The sequence below is a fragment of the Oryctolagus cuniculus genome, chromosome 5, assembly GCF_051225735.1.
Source record: "Oryctolagus cuniculus isolate XC-2025 breed Fujian yellow rabbit chromosome 5, ASM5122573v1, whole genome shotgun sequence".
Lineage (NCBI taxonomy): Eukaryota > Metazoa > Chordata > Mammalia > Lagomorpha > Leporidae > Oryctolagus > Oryctolagus cuniculus.
This window is the reverse complement of record NC_142871.1, coordinates 140,128,998-140,150,723: the sequence shown is the minus strand read 5'-3', so window position 1 is coordinate 140,150,723 and position 21,726 is coordinate 140,128,998. Positions and strand designations below refer to the sequence as shown.

At 47.8% G+C, this 21,726-nt stretch overlaps 1 protein-coding gene across 1 annotated transcript in view; it reads right to left on the bottom strand.

The window, feature by feature from the left end:
* The window catches only part of LOC100355380 (RLA class I histocompatibility antigen, alpha chain 11/11), a 69,901-nt gene that overhangs the window by 43,405 nt on the left and 4,770 nt on the right, over positions 1 to 21,726 (bottom strand). The window lies entirely within an intron of this gene.

The following is a 21,726-nucleotide window of genomic DNA, read 5'->3' as shown; positions in this document are numbered from 1 at the left end:
TCTTGGATCTCTCACATCCACTTAAGACTGCATGTGAGCAGCTGTGGCAATCACAGGTAATAAAGGCCAAGAAGCCAGGGCCTCAGAGTGCAGGGATGAGGACTGGGGTGGAATCACCAGGCAGAGCACCAGGACGAGCACAGGTGTGGTCTGGGCTTGATAGCGTTCCTTTGAAACTGTGACCCACCACATGGAGGAAACCTAATGTAAGAACAAAGCAGAACTGAGTGGATGGAGGCAGAAACTGTAGCAGGTGCTTTTGGACCGCATCTGCATTCCCTGTCTCAGGCAGAGTCATGTATGCCTCAGCCCCTGGGCATGATGCCACTGAGGACTGCTGCCCATTCTGCAAATGACCTGCATATTCCTGGTATAACTCATTACCATGTGGTCGGTTACAAAGAACCAGACTCCACAACCACAGCACAGAGCACACCAAGCCCTGGCCTGTGGCCTGTGGTGCTGGGTGCTAGAGCTGTTCTCCTTACCGCCTCTTCCTCTGCACACCTGCCCTTGTCTCCTTCCTCACTTCCACATTGCTCCTCCTCTCCACTTCCTCGCTGCTGAAACAACTCATGCTCAACAATTTATAACCTTCGGATCACAAAGGAATTTCTAAGTATAATCCAAACCCAGAAGCCACAAAGTAAAATAGATGATCATTTCTATTTGAAATTTTGGTTTGGTAGAAAAAAAATCGGAGAAGTATAGGTATCTTTACTCTCTATCAGGAGGATTCTAAATCAATAAGAAAAGATCATTTTGCATGCTGCTCTGTTTGCTTTCATCTTTCTTTTGGAAAATGATAGTAACCTTAGGAACTACTTAGACCACAGTACAATCTGTCAGCCTGAAACCCTGAATGCGTGGACCAGACAGTGCCACCTCCCAGCCTCTCCACACACTGCTGAATTAGAAACACACTGGGCAGGGGCTGGCACTGTGGCATGGATGTAAAACTGCTGCCTGCAGCACAGGCACCGGTATCTGCACCGGTTTGAATCCTGGTTGCTCTACTTCCAATGCAGCTCCCTTCCAATGTGTCTGAGATCAGCAGATGTCCCAAGTGCTTGGAACCCTGCACCCACGTGGAATATCCAGAAGAAGCTCCTAGCTCCTGGCTCCTAGCTTTGGCCTGTCCCAACCCTGGGAAATCTATCTGTCTCTTCCTTCTCTCTCTCTCCCTCTCCCTCTTTTTCTCTCTCTCTCCCTCTCCCTCTCCCTCTTTCTCTGTGTGATATATATAGATGTACATATATATATATATGAAATAAGTTTAAATAATTTTTTAAAAAAGGAAATACTGGGCAGCTGATCAACCAAAAACAGTCTTCCACTGAGTGGAGACACTAATTGATAATAGCCTTTTACTAATCACAACTTACTTGGAGGAGAACAAATGTCCACCATTGTATTAAGTCAAATTTGAGAAGAAAGTTGTGAAATACTGAATGAGATAACTCTAATCATAAAGTCTACCTGTAGAACTTACAGTATATGTCCATGAATTGTTGAAAAAAACCAGTATCGAGTAGGAAATAAGAGCTAAACACTGCAGAGTTGGAAGTCATTAACAAAAAATACAGGAGTCTTCTGAAAATTCAAGGAAAGCAACTATCATGAAATACTGTGCGTAATTTCAAAAAAACTGGGTAACAACTAATTTATACTTTAAATCATTTTTCCATAAACTCAGTGAAGTCCCCTCATGTATGCCTGAGGTTCCCATGTTGAGAATGTCGTGAATAAACTGTTTTACTTATTTAATGTAGAGAAGCAGAGAAGGCACAGCGCCCAGAAGAATGGCAGTGTTGCAGCAGGATCTGGAAGACAGTAGGGTGGGGGCAACTCTGTGGAGTCCGAGCTTGGCATTCTGGGAGACTCCTCGGAGGGTGTGTGTGGGTCTGGAGGCTGGGGAGCAGTGGCGGCAGAGCCTGGATGATGAGGCACGCTGTTGGACAGCACAGCAGGTCTGAGGGTCTGAGCTCAGTCCACAGAAGAGCAGGTACCACCAGCCACCCCTGAGGTCAGACTTGCCCACTCTAACAGACCCCTTCCCAAACAGGGCCTGCCATTGGGCCACAGACCACAGACGGTCCTCGTGGCTGTCCCAGGTCAGGGCAGGGTATTTGGGGCATCCTCAGTTCTGGGACGGTGGCCACAGGAACACAATCTGCTATGCTGGGCTCAGACTCCCTGCCTAGGACAATGAGACCCTGGGAAAATGGTTTCTGCTCCCTCTCTGTTTATGGGTGTTCCCTGATAAAGCTGCTTCACAGGGTACCATGTGGGGTGTGTGCTTGCACCCCTTGAATTGTATCTGGTACATGTTGAGGAGCTGCTTCTCCAGGACCAGGATGGCTTTCTCAGGTTGGTGCTTCCCCATCCAGACCCCGCTGCTTGTCCATGAGTCCACCTCCATATGGGGACAAGACTTGAAAGGTTGCGTAATTACACTGCAACACTGCCCATCTCTCCTTGAAGCCAGCTCTCTTTGCTCACTTTGTCCACCCCTAGCTCTGCTGTGGGGCTGTCCATGTGTGGGCTATCCACTGCTGCTTTCCCAGGCACATTAGCAGGGAGTTGGATCTGAAGTGGAGCAACTGGGTGGGACTGAAATCAGTGCTCATATGGAATGCCAGCATGGCAGATGCTGGCTTAGCCCACCGTGCCACAATCCCAGCCCTTCCTGCCTGCCTGCCTGCCTTCCTTCCTTCCTTCTCTGAAGTCAGCCCTTTTGCCTCCCCGAGGCTAAGCACTCCATGCTGCAGGAGACAGAATATCTCTAGGAAAAATCAGACTTTTTCTCCCACTGTCCCTTCCTTCCTTCTTCACCATGTGTGTGTTCAGGATGAATTTTCTTGGTGTTAATTTTCAGATGGAGAAAAGGACAGACAGGACCTCACATGGACCCAAACCACATCTCTGCACAGAATACCTGAGGACATAGGTGAATAGCACAAGACGGGGAAATCACCATGGCTCAAGTGGGATGGAGACAGATACAACATGATTCCCATTCATTTTTATCTTTCTGAATCCAACTTCACTTCACCTTTCCCTCCAACCCTCCAAGGCAACCACAATACTGTTGGTTATCACAAGGATCTCCTTGGGGGGAGCAAAAGGCTCAGTGATTCCAGAGTTGTGTAAACACACTTTTAAGCGAAATGATTCCTCGTGTTAGTTCCCAAAGCCATCCTTAGTCACAGAGATTGGGTTAAATATCTATTATTTCGGTTATTTACCCATAAATTTCCTCTTTCTTCTATTAGAATGAATCCCAGAAAGATCTGAGCATATTTTCCAGGCTTTCAGAGAAAGTGAAACTCTAGGAGGCCGTATTCATAAGACAGCAGTCAGAACGTACATAGAAACCTGTTCTCAGAATTCAGTCATCCTCTGTGGAAATCTCTGACTCACAGGAGAGATCCTGGGATATTTTCCAGCCAGAAGATTGGGAGCCAACCTGAGAGGGTGATAAAGACCCTGGGACCATCAGGGCCTGGGACATTACTGAGCATAGAAAATGGGACTCAGGTAAAACTAGAAGAAACAAAGAAATCTTTTTTAAGAAATAAAAGATGCTATGTAAATTTAAGTGGTTTTAATAGCACTTATCTGGGTGATTAAGATGACTGTACAGGGAAATTCAACTTTCACTTCCACCTTTTCCAAGAAAATCCAAAGCACCTGAGGAAGAGCCCCTGCATGCAGTAACAGAACACTGGGAACACAGCAGGACACTGATAGAAGGTGTAGCAGCACAGAGAGAGGACAAAGCAGAACAAAGCCAAGCCAGTGGTGTCTGCAGCTCCAGCCACACAGCCTGAGGGGTCCTTGGTGTAGGGAATCGGTGAGCAGGAGAGCGGAGGTGGAGCCCATCAGCACGGATCCCTCAGCCAGGCACCCCCCTCCCCAGGAGGAATCCACTCACCACAGACAGAAGCCCAGTGAGGAGGGTCCCTGCAAGACTCAACTTTGCTTCAAAGAAAGAACTCACACTGTTTTCACTCTGCCACCACTCAAAGCCACGGCAGTGCTGGTGTGACACCATATTGAGAGAGGAGTCACTGGTGCAATGCATGCTGTGCTGGGAGACAGAAGCCCTTGCTATCTTCTTCTTCTTCCAGGGACCCCAAAGACAGTCCTGCCTGGGAGCAAGGCCAAATGAGCTCCCCAGGTCATACTGGGCCCAATAGGCCAGCAGCCAGTGCCCCAGCCCACCCAGCACTCTGCACTGCAGCAGACAGTGGGAGCAGGGCTTTTGGAATGATATCCCCTAGGACTCTAGAATTAGGTGCCTGACCTGTCTGATTTGGATATCATGTTCTTCCCCATACCTTCCTCCTCCACTACTTGAAATATCACTGGTTCTGGCTGGGTTCCCTTGCACTTGTCCAGTCTGCCTAGGGAGGCTCAGGGCTCCCTGCACACTAGGATGGATTTGTCATGGGATCAGACAGAGGGCGCAGGTGCAGGACAGAGTGTGCAGGCACTCTGGACGGTGTGCACATCAGGGTGGGGGAGGGGTGAAGTTCCCTGGGACCGTGTGCTCCCTCTGAGCAATGAATCAATCAGTTCACTCGGAACAGTGAAAGGCAGGGATATGAACTCCACCTCAGTCGCCTCCAGGATCACCTTCCCCTCACTGACAGTAGCCAGAGTGCTGCATCGCACCCACCTCAACTGTCACTCTGAGCTCCTGCCCCACCCATGCACAGTGACCCCACCCAGCACACGCCCAGGGAACTCTGGCTTATGCCTGTGAGCTCTGCCTCGCCCAGCAAAACCTTGCACACTGGGACACAGAACTGGGCTGTATACAACACAACAACTCTACTGCTTGCTGGGATCGCTGGGAGAGTTCCTGGGCTCTGCGAGGCCCAACATCAGGCTCAGGGCCCTAGTCCTTCCCATAGAAGCTCCAGGACTTTGAGCACAGCTGTTCACCTGTTGCTTGGGCCTGAGATCACTGCACTCAATGCACCACAGCAAACAGCCCCACAGAGTGGCCCAAGACAGCTTGTCTGCTGTCATAGAGTCAAAAGCACTCTCAGAGATGCAGCCACCCACACAGACAGCATCTGTGGGACCTGCCTCCTCCACCCAGCATTACCACTACTCTTAGAGCTCTGGATCTGGGCAATAGCTGGGAGTCTCTAAGACTACCAGCTCCTGGAGCCAGCACTGATCCCATAACTCCAGCTCCTGGCTTGGATACTGACTGGGACTCCGTGCCAGGCACACCCACAGCACCAGCACAGGGTGGGAGAAGCTGATCAGACAGAGCAAGACAGTCATAAGGAGTGGCATCTTCTGGAAGGGGCAGCAGGGCTGCCAGACTCAGCAGCCTGCACTGGGTGACACTGAGAGGAAGTGAAATCAGAGAAGGAAGGTGAGCTCACAGTCAGGCAGCTGGTGCAGAAGTGATGAGTGTGGAGGAAAGAACTGGGCTTCCACCGACTGGGGAACATGGATGGTGAGAGGGGAGCCCACAACACTTTTTCAGTGGCTTGGCTTAGAGTAGAGGCAGAAGGAGATCTTGGTTGGCAAAAAGTCCCCTGTGCTAGGAGATTTGCCAGCAATTAAATGTGCCTTGGATACTTGTTCCTGTGGGTGTTTCCAATTCATGGTGATTGAGGCTTATCTGTGGGGCTCCCTGGATCTGATTACAATGAAACAGAAACGGTTTTCCCTGAACTGTGTTGCTTTGCTGTTATTGACAGAGAAGGACCAGTGTAAACGGGTTATGTAAAATACAGGTTCTTTGCAAATCAGTAAAGTAACCAAGGATGGGTTCTTTCCTTGGGTGCAAAACTGGGTGGTTTATCCAGTTTACCTGGTGGGGGAAAGTCAAGAGACTGTTCTTTCATAATTCAGCTGCCTGTTTTCCTGCTTTTTTGAACACTTGGCTAACAGCCAGGTTAATATTCTCAAGGGATTCCTTCCCTCCAGCAGGTAGCAACCATCCCTAGGCCAGGACATTTCCTGGGAGCCTGAGAACAGGTTTGCAAAGATCTGAAAAGCCAGGTTGGCAGGTGCTAATGATTACACTACAGTGTTTGAATTCCAGGAGTTCCTTTGTGGATGGGGGAAGCCCATAAGCTAAAAGTTTTGATTTTATGCAGGACTGTAGGCTCCCATTGTGTTTGCTCCCATTCACTGTTGTTAGGATTTTAAAAGGAGCTATCAAGAAGAAACAGGAAACTTAGAAGTGTTGGAAAGTACAGGATGTCAGGGAAGAAGGGGGGGCAGGACTCAGAGGAAGAGGAAGAGTGAGCTCTGGAGGAGGTGGCAGGAGAGGGGCAGACACGAAGCAATAGGAGAAGTGACAGCAGCACTTGCCAGGGAAGCACCAGCTGATTTTGTTTTATTATCACAAGTGCTAGTTTCTTTTCTAATTTATTTGGGTTATTTTCTTTCAAGAAACAAAAACGTATTCTTGGGACATTGGATTCCTGAAAATATCACTTAAAAGATTCCCTCCACTGTCTCTGGGAGGTTCATTCTTCCCTCTGTTCTAACCACACATGATAATAAACAAGTTGTACAATTTCCATAGAACTCATTCTGGCCATCAAAGCTTTAAGTCATTCAGGTTGTTTGGTCCAGAGACCTAACCAATTTAGTCATGAAAATAGTTAGAGTGCCAGGAGACAGCTGGACAGCAGAAAAAGATTGAGCACGTGGGATGACTGTTTTGTAGCAACCAAATGGTGTCCCTTCCCATGCAACCAAAAACAATTACTGGAGTCTGCACCACACCCATATGGACTAAGTCTGATGCCCTAAGCAAAGGAGAACCCTCCTGACTTCCAAATCCCAACCTGCAGCACTGGAATCTGGAACCAGGGGACCTCCTGGTGCACCGAGCATCTGTGCGGAGAGGAGAGGGCATGAGGCAGTGTCGGCCTTCAGTGCCTTGGTCCAGAAGGCTGCCAGGGAGAACGTGAGAGCTTGCTTTAGATACAATTTCTGACACCAAGAAATGTTAATGTATCGATCAACCTTTCTTAAACTAAAAGACCAGACAGGGACAGGAGCATCTTGGGAAAGATTGGTCATGTTTCAGCTTGGAGCTCACAGCTCAGATCAGGCAGCCTCATGCCTTCATCTTGGGGAAACCCGACATGGCATAGCAGGTACACAGGAATTATCACATGGTGATCCAGGAAACACAGAGTGAAGCTGGACTGAACTCAGCTTAAATAACCAACCCTCAAGAAGTAGCTTCCTAGGGCAGGGCCCCAAAGACCTAAAGATCTCTCCCTCATCCCACCTGCTAGCTGCCATTAAAGCAATATGGATGTTCCTCAAAAAGCTGAAAATAGAACTACTATCAGGCTTGGCTATCCCACTTCTGGATATATATATGAAGGGAATGAAATTGGCTTATCAGAGATAGCTGTTCTCCCATGTTCAATGCAACATTGTTCACAATAGCCAAGATATGGAGTCAACCTAGGTATCCATTGATGGATGAATACAAAGAGAACATGGGGTAAATATATGTAGTGAAACACTAGACAGTCACGTGAGAAATGAAATCCTGGCATTCACAGCAAAATAGATGGAACTGGAGAATACACCATTACGTGAAACAAATCAGACACAGAAAAAAAAAAAAAAAAAGACCACACTTTGTCACCTCTGTGTGAAAGCTAGAGATTGCATCAGATGGCTGTCAGGGACATGGATACTTGAAAGCAAGATGTGTCCTGAGTGAATCTCCACCTGACCTCACAAACTTTTCCCAGCTCCAAAGGGGGAAATTCATGCGGCCACCTCTGTTCCAAGGCAGCACACCATCAGGCAACAGAGGGGGTCTCTTCTCTTAGAAGCCGAGCACTAGCCAAGCTTGGGGAGGCAGGGAGTCCTGCTCAGGTACCAGAATGCTGGGAAATGAAGAAGCAAACAGGACAGAGTCAGACAGGGAGTATCCACTGTCTATTCGGAACAGCAGATCTCAAAGCTACGTTTCTCAGGCCATCAAGGAGGGAGGCGCCTTTCTCCGAAGGGAAGAAGGAACCTCCACTGTGATACAGCCTTAACTAAACAAGTTCAGAGCTGGTGAACTCAAGGGACTTCCACAGCCTAGACAGCTCATAGCAAGAGCCTTGGGTGATTGCTGACATCATAAATAAGAGTGCCAATTGTTAAATCAACAATGGGAGTCACTGGGTACAGGCTCCCCACGTAGGATCTCTGTCCTTAATGTGTTTTACTATGAAACTTAAAGACAACACTAATAGTCGAACAATACCCTATACCTTGTGCAGTTGTGTGAGCGCAGCCTGTTGAAATCCTTACTTAGTATATACTAAGTTGATCTTCTGTATATGAAGGTAATTGAAAATGAAACTCGATGAAGGGTGGGATGGGAGAGGGAGTGGGAGAGGGGAGGGCCGCAGGAGGAAGGGAGGTGGGGGGGGCACAACAATACAAAAGTTGCACTTTATAAATTCACATTTATTAAATAAAAAAATTAATTTAAAAAAAAGCTACGTTTCTGCAGCCTTCTCCAGTGTTCTATGGAATCCTCGGAGTTGCTGAGATCCATTCACATGATCCAAGAGTGAAAACTACTTTAAGATACCACTAATACATTATTTCACTAAAAGCAAATTCAGCAAGGATGGACGCCAGGAGACCAAACGGCAGCAGTAATTACAATCTTCACCACCTCTAAACTGCTGAAGGGATAAAGCCAGTTTCACTAAAACATGTCCTGTTTTGTAAAGTTGAAGTTCTCAAAAATACTAATTTTATTACATTAGTTGAATTTTATTTAAAAAGCTGAAGTTTTCAAAAATATTAATTTTATTAAGTCTGCATTCTGAAGTTTACATTATCAAGACATCTTCTTATGTAACCAAATGAAAATACAACTAAGCAATTAGGCTACATCCAAAGTAGGATTTTGTGCCAATGACAATCACGTTGTTAGCTGTACTAGACCCTTCCTTTCTATGGAATACCTTTATGCCTGAAAGAAGCAAGGACAGAGGCCAGAACCGTGGCTCGCTTGGTTAATCTTCTGCCTGCGGCGCCAGCATCCCATGTGGGTGCCAGGTTCTACTCCCAGTTGCTCCTCTTCCAATCCAGCTCACAGCTGTGGCCTGGGAATGCAGTGGAGGATGGCCCAACTGCCTGGGCACCTGCACCCGTGTGGGAGACCAGGAGGAAACACCTGGCTCCTGGCTTCAGATTGGCATAGTTCTGGCCGTAACAGTCATTTGGGGAGTGAACCAATGGAAAAAAGACCTTTCTCTCTGTCTCTCTCTCTCTCTCACTGTCTAACTCTGTCAAATAAATTTTAAAAAATAAAGAAAGAAAGAATCAAGGACAGAGTGCATATCCCATGGAATCAACCTAAATGCCCACCAATGGAAGACTGGATAAAGAAATTATGGGATATGTACCCTATAGAAAACTACACAATGATAAAAAAAATTGAAATCTGGTCATTTGCAACAAAATGGAGGAACCTGGAAAGCATCATGCTGAGTGAAATAAGCCAGTCTCAAAGGGAAAATATCATATATTCTTCCTGATCTGTGACAACTAACTGAGCACTTAAAAGAAAACCTGTAGAAGTGAAACTGACATTATGAGAAGCAATTACTTGATCAGCCCTTCTTGACTGTCGAGGAATAACTTACTATTTTATTCTTTTCAGTATCCTCTTTTTCTACTTAAGACCATTGGTAAAACTCTTTACTTAACACAGAATTATTCTTAGGTGTCTAAATCCAATTGAAAAGTGATCCCTTCCTGTTAAAAATAAGAGTGGGAATAAGAGAGGGAGGAGATGTACAGCTCGACACACATTCCCACAGACTTACACCTGAGGGTAAAGCTAAAACCTTGCCATGGGACTCCAAATCCCATTAAGTTAGCAGGTACCAATGCCATCTTACTAGTTAAAGTGATCAATTTAAGTTCATAACTGATCATAAAGATAGGATTAAGTGTCAAAGGGATCACATAAATAAGACCAGGTGTCAGTTAATAATAATTGATAGAATAAAAAAGGAGAGGGGCCGGCGCTGTGGTGCAGTGGATTAATGCCCTGGCCTGAAGCGCCAGCATCCCATATGGGCACCAGTTCAAGACCCAGCTGCTCCACTTCCGATCCAGCTCCCTGATGTGGCCTGGGAAAGCAGTAGAAGATGGCCCAAGTCCTTGGGCCCCATTACCCGCATGGGAGACCTGGAAGAGACTCTTGACTCCTGGCTTCAGATCAGCACAGCTCTGGCCATTGTGGCCAAAGGGGAGTGAACCATCGGATGGAAGACCTCTCTCTCTCTCTCTCTCTTTCTCTCTCTCTCTCTCTTTCTCTCTGCCTCTACTCTGTGTAACTCTGAATTTCAAATTAAAGTAAGTATTTTGAAAAAAATAATTAAAAAGGAGAAAACCACCCAACATGAGAAGCAGACCACACAGCAGACGCATAGAATGACAAATGCCCTAAACAGCACTCTGGCCTCAGAATCAGCCCTTAAGGTATTCAGATCTGGCTAAAAAGCCCATGAGAGCATTTCAGGCATGGAAGGCCAAGACACTTTGGCAAAAAATGACCTACATGAAAGATCTCTGTGAGTGAGATCCCAGTGGAAAAAGGGGCCATCAAAGAAGGCGGTACCTTTCTCTGAAGGGAGGAGAGAACTTCCACTTTGACTATGGCCTTGACTAAAAAACTTCGGAGTTTGTGGACTCAAGAGTCTTCCACAGCCTTGGTAGCTCATGACAAGAGCCTCGGGTGATCACTCACATCATATATACGAGTGTCAATTGTTAAATCTTGCATATATAAAGATAATTAAAATGAATCTTAATGAAGAATGGGATGGGAGATTGAGTAGGAGGTGGGATGTGGGGGTGGGAGGGCAGGTATGGGGGGAAGAACCGCTATAATCCAAAGTTGTACTTATGAAATTTATATTTATTAGATAAAAACTTTCTACATTTGATCTTACCCAAAAAGCCAAGAAGTGATAAATAAAAGCTTTCTATATAAAAAAGAAGCAGCAGCAAAGACAGAGAAACCATGATCACCTGGACCTAGCTATTTCGCCAACACTTTCTCAAAACCGAACAGGAGTTGGTTCGTTCGACAGTACCCACTGATGATATTTTTGCCAATGGAGAAAAAAATGTAAGTTCTCAAGGTTAGGATATCAGGGCGCATGTATCCACTAGACCAACCGTTTCCCAATACTTACAGTCTTTTCTGGTGGGAGTTACCCTAACAGTACCCACTGTTTATCTAGTAACTTGAAATTAAATGAGTCTACACTGTAAGATTCATAGATGCGGCCAAACAACCCTCCCACTATTTTTTTTTTTTTTTAATCCGCACTAATTTCTCAGAGAATCTAGAGACTCGGAAACCAAAACGCTTCCGAACCGCTGACTAGCTCCTGGGCAAGCTCTCGGAGGTGGCGTGATGGCGAGCTCTCGGAGGTGGCGTGATGGCGAGCGCTCGGCGCGGGAAAAGAATCCACGCAGCCCCAGGTCCAGCGTGGCTCCAGGCTTAGTCCCGAGCGCTGCGTCTGCAGTGGCGGAGCCCAGCGGGCAGACTTCGGGTCTCCCCAATCCCACTCCTCTCTCAATCCAGGTCAGATCCTTCTGTCATCAGTTCCCACTCCCATTGCACGTCCGCTTTCAGAAAAGCCAATCAGGGCCGCCGGACCCAGGTTATCAAACCCGGAACCAGCAAGCCTGAGATTCTCCGCAGACGCCCAGGGTGGGTGCCGTGGGGTTACGGGACCCTCCTCCTGCCGCTCTCTGGGGCCCTGGCCTTGCCCGAGACCCTGACAGGTGAGTGCGGGGGTGAGTGCGGGGCAGGAGGGCAGGAGCCGGGAGACCGCACCGCCAGGACACTGGACCGCGGAGAGAGCCGCGTCTCCGTCGCCCCCGGCCCATCCAGCACCCAACTCGAACCCACCCGGCGCTGACTCCCCGACAACGACGCCGCGAGTCCGAGGATGGAGCCGCGGGCGCCATGGATGCGGCAGGTGGACCCGGGGCACTGGGTCCGGGACACGCACAGATTTCCCGCGGGAACCCGCACACCGCGCTGTGCTACCACAGCCAGGGCGCGGCCGGTGAGTGCCCCCTCCGCTTCTTCTACGGACGGGCTGCACCCGTCTCGTTGACCCGGGAGAGACGGGGCTCGCCCCAGTCCCTGTGGAAAAGGCTCTCACGGGTCATCGCCGCCGGCCTCCCGCGGGTCGGGGCTGATTTTATTTTTTTAATTTCTACCATGAGAGTATGATGGATTAATGAAGGGATGATGAAACCCTAGCACAGCGGCTTGGTCTTTTCCTGGCAGAGCAAGAGGCCATGGGGTTTTCTGGTTTTCTGTTTGTTTGCTTGCTTTTTTTTTTTTTTTTTGCTTGGCCACTGTGGCTCTTCCCCTGGACAGCGGGAAGCGGCAGGGCGGTTGGAGAACGTTTAGTGAAAGAAAGCAGCCTGACCTAGGCCAGGTGCGCCCAAGTTCCCTGGCGGGAAGACCCTGCGAACAGCCGGCCACCAAAGGTGCCGGGGAGCGCGCTCCCTCTACCGGCGGGACGCAGAGGCCTCGCCGCTGCAGGCCCGGACCTCGGCGTGAGAGAGGAAGCCCGCCCAGGGGTCCAGGACCGACCCGGCTCAGAGTGCAGCCCTCAGGACGCGTGGGAGGCGCCTCCTGTTTGAAGATACTCATCGGCGTGCCAGCCATGCTGAGAGAGGCACCATTATGCCCAGACGTCGAGTTGGATCGCTGGAGACGGAGACAGAGCTTATAGCCTGTAGCAAGTCTGTGGAATACTTCGGTTTAACGTGTGACGCTTTTGTAAGGAATTGTGTAATATGTTGCATTTGTACTGAGATCACTCCCTCTGTCAGGATGAATGGGAAAAATGACCACAGTCCTCAGTGAGCTGAGGTTGCTCAGGAGTGACAAGTTGCTAACAGGCAGCAGGGATGGCCGATGCTTTTTGCGTCTCATGATGCATGTTTCTGTATGTTAATGATTAAGGTACCAGAATTGATAAATAAATGTGTACAGCGTCCTTTTGAAAAAAAAAAAAAAAAAAGCTTTGTTATAACTCGATCCAAGTGGATCCAAGTGTTTAACAATTGTGGCTGTGAAGTCTGACCATACGTCACCATGATAGAACGTGGGCTTTCTGAAGAGTGAGGATACACGTCTAAACCAGAGTGTCACTTACAGTTTCCTTAAAGGAAAAAATAACATTACCCTGGCAGTTATAGAATATACTAATTGCATCTGTAACAACTATTGGATGTATTGTAGTGTCAACATTTTCAATTTAAATGATTTTTTAAGATTTATTTATTTATTTATTTGAAAGGCAGAATTACAGAGAGGCATAGACAGAGAGAGAGAGAGTAGATAGAGCACTTCCATCTGCCCAAATGGTTGCAACTGCCAAAGCTGGGCTGATCCAAAGCCAAAAGCCAGGAGCTTCTTCCTGGTCTCCCACATGGGTTCAGGGACTCAAGCACTTGAGCTATCAAACACTGCCTTCCCAGGCACATTAGTAGGAAGCTGGATTGGAAATGGAGTAATCAGGACTCAAACCAGCACCCACACAGGATGCCGGCACTGCAGGCAATGGCTTTACCCACTATGCCACAGCACTGGCCCCAATTTAAATGTTTTATATTCACACACACACACACACACACACACATCTTCTATTTAGAGTATTCCTAAAATTTGAGAATAAATAAATAGAATACCTGAGCATCTTCCAGAATCCATGTATTTGCTAGGCTGTGTTGTACATAAAGACAGGAAAAGCCCAGTGTGGATGGGGTTTGGGATTGTGTCCATTGCTGTTCAGACCATCACAGGCTTTGATTTTTTTTAATATTCATTTATTTATTTGAAAGGCAGAGTTCAGAGAGGCAGAGAGAGAGAAATATTCCATCTGCTGGTTCACTTCCCAATGGGCAGCAATGGCCACAGCTGGGCCAAGCAGAAGCCAGGAACCTGGAGCTTTCTGGGTCAGCATCGCATATGGACGTCAGTTCAAGTCCCAGCTACTCCACTTCCGATCCACCTCCCTACTAATGCACCTAGGAAAGCAGCAGAAGAGCTCTATTAGGGCTATCCCACAGTGCTGCACACAGACTGTGGCAGCTCATATGGCACTGGAATGGCCTTGAGGATGCACCAATACTATTATTTCAAAGATGACACCTGAAACAATGGGGTTATCCTTCACAATGAAGAATGCACCAAGATTGAAAGCAACAGCTTTGATTGGGTACTAATTTTACAAAAGGTGGGCTAAGTGGATCTCTGACACTCATGGGTGTAAGAAAGAATAACTCTTACACCTAAGTCCAGTAGCCCACATTGGATGTTTGTGCTTCCCATGCCCTCAGCAGACTCTTCTGGTCTAGAAGTTTGGGTTCCAGAGCAGGATGCTCCCAACAAGGAACACACTAAGAGTCCCCTTAAACCCAGAGCTAAGGTGTGACTACCACCTGTTTACTTTGGGCTCCACCTGCCAGTCAGCAGCAGGCAAAGGCGGGAGCCACTGTGAGGGTAGGGATAACAGCTCCTGACCATCATGGGGAGCACAGTGGGAGCATCAGGTGAGCCTCAGGAACATCTCTTGGACCTCTCACATCCACTTAAGACTGCATGTGAGCAGCTGTGGCAACCACAGGTAATAAAGGCCAAGAAGCCAGGGCCTCAGGAGGGAGGAGGACTGGGGTGGAATCACCAGGCAGAGCACCAGGACGAGCACAGGTGTGGTCTGGGCTTGAAGAGAACATGGAATGATGGTGCAGAGGAGCTGAATTGCTGTCTGGAACCAAGTGCAGCAAGGAGGGCTTTCCTTTCTTGCACTGATGGTCCTCATCATCCCCTAGAAAGTTCCCTTGAAACTGTGGCCCACCACATGGAGGAAACCTACAGTAAGACATTCTCTAGTGGTTGCCTACCCCCCTGGAAGCTGCAGGAGAACCATACCCTTCAGTGTCTGCACAACACCAAGCCCTGGCCTGTGAACTATGGATGTTTCAGTCATTAAACGACAGTTCTAAGTGCTGCACGTCTGAACCATACTGCACCTCTCCTCCTCTCTGCACCTCTCTTGCCTCATCCTTGTCGCTCCCCGTCTTTGTGGAGGAACGACACAGGACCCTGCGTTGTTCTTTCGTCTGCTCGGCCCTCCCCGGGTTTGCTGCTGGTTCTTCCCGGGTTGGCTACCGTCCCTTCCACCTCCGTGGAAGGGCGGTTCCCCCTGCCACTTTTCCCCACTTCTGCGGGGGAGCGGCACACCAATGGCCGGCTCTCTCGGGGGCTGCACAGGTGTTCCTTCAGATAGATGTTCCTGGTGCATGTTGTCTCTCTCCTCCTTTATAGTCCTCTTCCGCCAATCCCAACTCTGCTACCCACATGCCGAGTACGCTGCCCTCCTCCAATCAGGAGCAGGTCCTGCTGTTTATTGGTTGAACTGGAGGCAGCTGAGTAGAAGCTGTTTCCTCCTCTCCCAGCGCCATATTGTGGGAGAGCAGATGCATAGAATAAGTCTTTTTTTTTTTTTTTTTTTTTTTTGACAGGCAGAGTGGACAGTGAGAGAGAGAGACAGAGAGAAAGGTCTTCCTTTGCCGTTGGTTCACCCTCCAATGGCCGCCGCGGCTGGTGTGCTGCGGCCGGCGCACCGCGCTGATCCGATGGCAGGAGCCAGGAGCCAGGTGCTTTTCCTGGTCTCCCATGGGGTGCAGGGCCCAAGCACCTGGGCCATCCTCCACTGCACTCCCTGGCCACAGCAGAGAGCTGGCCTGGAAGAGGGGCAACCGGGACAGAATCCGGCGCCCCAACCGGGACTAGAACCCGGTGTGCTGGCGCCGCTAGGCGGAGGATTAGCCTAGTGAGCCGCGGCGCCGGCCCAGAATAAGTCTTAATTCCAGTAACAGTCTAGTCTGAGTTGCTCCCCACAATCCTCTTCACAGTTCTCTTCACCACCTCCCCTCTGCCTCTGCCCTCCTCACCTTCTCTCCATCTAGAAAATGAAAAGTATTAGGCCGGCCCCTCAGCTCACTTGGCTAATCCTCTGCCTGTGGCGCTGGCACCCCAGGTTCTAGTCCCCGTTAGGGGGCCGGATTCTGTCCCGTTGCTCCTCTTCCAGTCCAGCTCTCTGCTGTGGCCAGGGAGGGCAGTGGAGGATGGCCCAAGTCCTTGGGCCCTGCACCCACATGGGAGACCAGGAAGAAGCTCCTGTCTCCTGGCTTTGGATCTCCTGGCTTTGGTCATTGCTGCCATCTGGAGAGTGAACCATGGGATGGAAGACCTCTCTCTGTCTCTACCTCTCTCTCTAACTATTTCAAATAAATTTTAAAAAAAAAATAAATTTAGGAGTGGGAAACAAAAATAGGAAAAGTATAATTATCCATGTTATCTATAAAGATTCATAAATCAATTAGAAAAGCTCCATATACATTTTCTACATGCTTGATTTACCTGCTTCTGGATAGACATGATGGTAGCCTTCAGAGCCACACAGAACATGCTGTCAGCCTGAAGCCCTGAGTGACTGCAAGGAGCAGACAGTACTACCTCCCAGCCTTTGAACACACTGTTTAATTAGAACCACACTGGGCAGTAGATTTACCAAAAAACAGTCTTCCCTGGTGTTGAGACATTGGAATTTGGGGGTTTATGAAGTCAACTTGAGATTTCAAAAGGATTGCTTTTTGAAATACTGTGATGAGATAATTTTTAAGATTTATTTAATTATTCAAGAGCAGAGTTACAAAGAGGAGAGACAGAGCAAGAGAGATCTTCTATCCACTGGTTCATGCCCCAGATGGCCACAATGGTCAGGATTGGGCCATACTAAAGCCCAGAGTCAGCAACTCCATACAGGTCTCCCACATGGGTGGCAAAAGCCCAGTACCTGGACTATGTTCCACTGCTTTCCCAGGTATATTAGCAGGGAGCTAGATAGGAAGTGAAGCAGTCACAACTCAAATCTTGCATTCATATGGGATATTGGTGTTGTAGGTGACAGCTTAACCCACTGCACCACAACACTTGCCCCTAATTATTTTAAGATTTACTTATTCATTCATTCATTCATTTGAAAGGCAGACTTAGGGAAGGGGAGAGAGACAGAGAAGGAGAGTTTTTCATCTGGTAGCTCACTCCCCAAATGCCACAAGTCAGGAGCCAGCAACTCCATCTGGGTCTCCCATGTGAGTATCAGGGATCCAAGTACTTGGTCCATCATCCAAAGCTTTCTCAGGTGCATTAGCAGGAAGCTGGATCAGAAATGAAGCAACCAGGACTCAAACCAGTACTCTGATATGGAATGCTGGCATTGCAATCATTAGTTTAAAGTACTATGCTACAACACAGATCCCACGAGATAATTCTAAAAACATTAAATACCTGTAAAATCACAGACTATGGCCAGGAAATTGTTAAAGGAATTACGATCCAGTAGGCAATAAGAGATAAGCACAGCAGAGTTGAAAGTCATTGACAGAAAAAAAAATACAAGAGGGGTCTTCAAAAGATTCATGGAATGAATGTGTTATAAAAACACTGTGGGGGCCAGTGCCGTGGCGTAGTAGGCTAAGCCTGCAGCGCCGGCATCCCATATGGGTGCTGGTTCGAGTCCTGGCTGCTCCACTTGCGATCCAGCTCTCTGCTATGGCCTGGGAAAGCAGTAGAAGATGGCCAAGACCTTGGGCCTCTGCACCCACGTGGGAGATCTGGAAGAAGCTCCTGGCTCCTGGCTCTTGCCTTCGGATCAGCCCAGGTCCAGCCATTGTGGCCATTTGGAGAGCGAACCAGCGATGGAAGACCTCTCTCTCTCTCTCTCTCTCTCTCTCTCTGTCACTCCCTGTAACTCTGCCTCTCAAATAAATAAATCTTTAAAAAGAAAACAGTGTTCATGAATTATAAAAATAATTGACACCATAATAAACTAACCTTTTAAGTCATTTTTCCACAAACTTGCTGAAGTCCCATCATGCATATAGAACATATTGACAATGGATCAAATGAACTATTTTACTTATTTAGTATATAAAGAAAAGACAAAGTACATAGAACAGCAACGTTGTAGCAGGACCTGGAAGCAGAAGGTGGGTCAACCTCTTTCACTCAAATCTTTGCCTAAAACACCAGGTGTTCCTCCTTAGGAGGAAGGTGTTCTTCCTTAAGAACACTGAAATGGAGCAGCATCAGGCTGTTGCGGTGCGCATGAGGTTAAGCTGATGCCTGCAACGCCGGCATCTCAAATGGGTGCTGGTTTGAGTCCTGGCAGCTCCACTTCTGAGCCAGCTCTCTGATGATGTGCCTGGGAAAGCAGCAGAAGGTCCAAGTGTTTGGGCCTCTGCAACCACATGGGAAACCTGGACAGAGCTCCTGGCTTCAGCCTGGCCCAGACTCGACTTTCCCAGCCATTTGGGGAGTGAACCAGTGGATGGAAGAACTCTTTCTGTCTCTGCCTCTCTGTGTCACTCTGCCTTTCAAATAAATAAAATACATATATTTTTCTAAATGGAACAGGTCTATTTCAGTTCCTTAGGGGATGACTCACTCTGACAGTGGGTAATTTTACTCCTTCCTTATCCTTTTTTTTTTTTTTTTTTTTTCCTGGATTTCTCCTAATCTCCTCCCTCAAGCTAACTACTCCAGGTCACAGGAGAGGGAGCTCTCTGGGAAAACCCAGGTTTTTGCTCCTACCCTCCTTCCTTTCTTCTTCACCAAGTGTGTGTTCAGAATGAATTCTCTTGGTATTGACTTTTGGATGAGGAAAAGGGCAGACAGCACTTGACATGGGCCTCAACCACATCTCAGCATCAAGCACCTGAGGACACAGGTAAACAGTGCAGGGCATGTGGTGGCAATTAACCATTGCTTGGTGCATGGAGAAAGGAGACAGACTGCTACCAGTCTCTTCCTCAATTCCAACTTCCACTCGGCTTTTCCCTCCAATCCTCCACAGCAAGCACCTTATTTTAGCACCTGGGAGTGGAAAGCAGCTCAGTGTTGGCTGAGCTCAGCACAGTGCTAAGTGAAGCGATGCCTCGTGTTAGTGCCCAAAGCCATCCCTGAGCGCACTGCAAGAGAACAGAGGGGAGGCCGGCGCCGCGGCTCAATAGGCTAATCCTCTGGCTGCAGCACTCGCACACCGGGTTCTAGTCCTGGTCAGGGTACCGGATTCTGTCCTGGTTGCTCCTCTTCCAGTCCAGCTCTCTGCTGTGGCCAGGGAGTGCAGTGGAGGATGGCCCAAGTGCTTGAGCCCTGCACCTGCATGGGAGACCAGGAGAAGGCGCCCAGCTCCTGGCTTCTGATCAGCGTGGTGCAACGGCTGCAGTGCGCCGGCCGCGGCGGCCATTGCGGGGTGAACCAACAGAAAAAGGAAGACCTTTCTCTATGTCTCTCTTTCTCACTGTCCACTCTGCCTGTCCAAAAAAAAAAAAAAAAAAAAAAAGAGAGAGAGAGAGAACAGAGGGGAAACATGATTGTTGTGTTAGGCACTTGAAAAATATCTTTGTTGCTGTAATATTGATGTGAATCTTTTGGGAAATGAAATGAAGAAAAACCTTAACAGCAACAAGGAAACACACTAAGCAAGGATTTACAAGTGATATCTAGATTGATCCATTAAAAAGCTGTGAACCTGCTCAGATCCTGTAGGAAGAAGATTCTAACTGGCTCACTCTTAACCACACAGGTTAAGCCAGGTCCCCCTCTTCCCGCAGCCCAGAGCTCCATCTAAGAGGACAACCTCAGTGAGGAAGTGGACTCCCTCATGCTGACAGTCAACTTTCTGTGTATAGGACCAAGAGCAAGTGCTTGATTCTCACTTTTTAAAAGATCTATTTATAATTAATTAATGTGTTTGCTTATTTATTTAAGGGGCAGAGTATCAGGGGCAGGGACGGAGAGCGAAAGATCTTCCATCTGCTGGTTCACTCCTCAAATAGCCACACCTGCTGGATCTGAGCCAAGCCAAATCCAGGAACCTGAAACCCCCATCCTGTCTCCCATGTGGGAAGCTCCTGCATTCCCAGGCCATCAGCAGGGAGCTGGATCAGAAGTGGAGGAGCCAGGACTCAACCTAGCACCCATATGGGATGCTGGTGCTACAGACAGAGGCTCAACCCATTATGCCACAGCACCAGCCCCATTCACACCATTTTTTTTAAGGTGTATTTATTTATTTTGAGGACGGTGCTGTGGCCTAATAGGTAAGATTTATTTATTTGAAAGGCAGAGTTACAGAGAGGTAGAAACAGAGGGAGAGGTCTTCCATCCACTGATTTCTCCCCAGATGGCTGCAATGGCCGGAGCTGTGCCAATCTGAAGCCAGGAGCCAGGAGCTTCTTCCGGGTCTCCCACATGGCTGCAGGGGCCCAAGGACTTGGGACATCCTCCACTGCCTTCCCAGGCCATATCAGAAAGCTGGATCAGAAGTAGAACAGCCAGGACTTGAACTAGCTCCCATGTGGGATGCCAGCACTGCAGGCATCTTCTGTGTAAATTTTCCTACACACTTATATACCCCACATTAGCTCCAGAGAAACAAATACAGAATTCCACAAAGCTCTAAGCAACAAGTCATTGATAGTCCTTGATACATCCTGTTCAGTGGGACTCCAGGTTCCAGCTCATCAATTCCTGCTTATTTCTCTAGCACAAGACGCAAACCAAGAATCACTGGATTGTGTCTAAGGACAGATGGACTTGGGAGCTCTCCAGGCCCAGGAGTGCCTCTTCTTGACCGAAATAGAGGCACTGAGGAAAGACAGCACCAGTGGGAAAGCCGAGTAGGTCAGCAAAACATTCAGGGAACTGACCTTGCTTGCCAGGCTGGTAGGAATGGTGGGGAAGAAGCACTCTCCCTCAGCAGCTCAGATCCTCAAAGTAAAAAGCAGATCAACCCCTCTTCCCCACATTCCTGTCTTTCTTCTCCATCTCCAACACCATTGTCCTAGGCCTATTATTGCAAGAACTATTTTCTTTAAAAAATTATTTATTTGTTTATTTATTTATTTGAAATGCAGAGCAAGAAAGAAGGAGAGACAGAGAGAATCTTCCACCTGCTGATTTACTCCTCAAATGTCTGCAATGCCTGCATCCCATATGGATCCCAGTTCCAGTCCCAGCTGCTCCACTTCTGATCCAGTTCCCTGCTGGTGTGACTGGGAAGGCAGCAGAAGATAGTCCAAGTGCGTGGGCCCCTGCACCCATGTGGAAGAACCAGATGATGCTCGTGACTCCTAGCATTCTTTTACGGAATACTATTTTTACTTGAAAGAATGAATGACAGAGAAACAACGATTATTTAGACATTTAGCCAACACTTTCTGAGAATACCATCAGCCTGTCCCTTCAAGATAATCCACTGACAGTATTTTTGCCAATAATAAAATGTAAGCTCTCAAGAGAAAATTATAATTTTGAAGAACTTATACCCACTACTCACAGCCTGTCAATTCTTAAAACCTTCTCTGGAGGAATCTGTGGTAATATTAACACACATTGTTTGTTTTGTTTTGTTTTACAATTTATAATTCCATGTGTTGACACTGGAAGATCTACACAACTTGATGAAATAAGGCAATACTTTTTAAAAACTCAAGCATTAAAACAGGATCCACTCAACGTGTAAGGAAGACCTGTGGGTTTTAACGTAACAGAATATGAAATATTCAATAATAATATTGCAGGTTCTA